The sequence below is a fragment of the Cebus imitator genome, unplaced genomic scaffold, assembly GCF_001604975.1.
Source record: "Cebus imitator isolate Cc_AM_T3 unplaced genomic scaffold, Cebus_imitator-1.0 Scaffold167, whole genome shotgun sequence".
NCBI lineage: Eukaryota > Metazoa > Chordata > Mammalia > Primates > Cebidae > Cebus > Cebus imitator.
In genome coordinates this window covers 375774-376869 of record NW_016107482.1, presented here as the reverse complement: position 1 = coordinate 376869, position 1096 = coordinate 375774, and positions in this window count along the sequence as shown.

Genomic DNA, 1096 nt, shown 5'->3' with positions numbered 1-1096 from the left:
TGTTCTGTTCCATTGGTCTATATCTCTGTTTTGGTACCAGTACCATGCTGTTTTGATTACTGTAGTCTTGTAGTATAGTTTGAAGTCTGGTAGTGTGATGCCTCCTGCTTTGTTCTTTTTGCTTAGAATTGACTTGGCTATGTGGACTCTCTTTTGGTTTCATATGAAGTTTAAGGTAGTTTTTTCCAGTTCTGTGAAGAAGGTCATTGGTAGCTTGATGGGAATACCATTGAATCTGTAAATTACTTTGGGCAGTATGGCCATTTTCACGATATTGATTCTTCCTAACCATGAACATGGAATGTATTTCCATCTGTTTGTGTCCTCTCTCATTTCGTTGAGCAGTGGCTTGTAGTTCTCCTTGAAGAGGTCCTTTACGTTCCTTGTTAGTTGTATTCCTAGGTATTTTATTCTCTTTGTGGCAATTGTGAATGGAAGTTTGTTATTTATTTGGCTCAGACCTGGACCAAGCAAACCTAATGGACATTTACAGAACTCTCTACCCTAAATCCACAGAATATACATTCTTCTCAGCACCACATCACACCTACTCTAAAATTGACCACATTATTGGGAGTAAATCACTTCTCAGGAAATGCCAAAGAATGGAAATGGTAACAAACAGTCTCTCAGACCACAGTGCAATCAAGTTAGAACTCAGAATTCAAAAACTAACCCAGAACCGTACAGCTTCATGGAAACTGAACAACTTGCTCTTCAATGTTGACTGGATAAACAATGAAATGAAGGCAGAAATAAAGATGTTCTTCGAAACCAGCGAGAATGAAGACACAACATACCAGAATCTCTGGCACACATTTAAAGCAGTCTCTAGAGGAAAATATATAGCAATAAGTGCCCACATGAGAAGCAAGGAGAGATCAAAAATTGACACCCTATTGTCAAAATTAAAAGAGCTAGAGGAGCAAGATCAAAAAAACTCAAAGTCTAGCAGAAGACAAGAAATAGCTAAGATCAGAGCAGAACTGAAGGAGATAGAGGCACAAAAAAACCCTTCAAAAAATCAATAAATCCAGGAGCTGTTTTTTTGAAAAGATCAACAAAATAGACAGACCACTAGCCAGATTAATAAAAA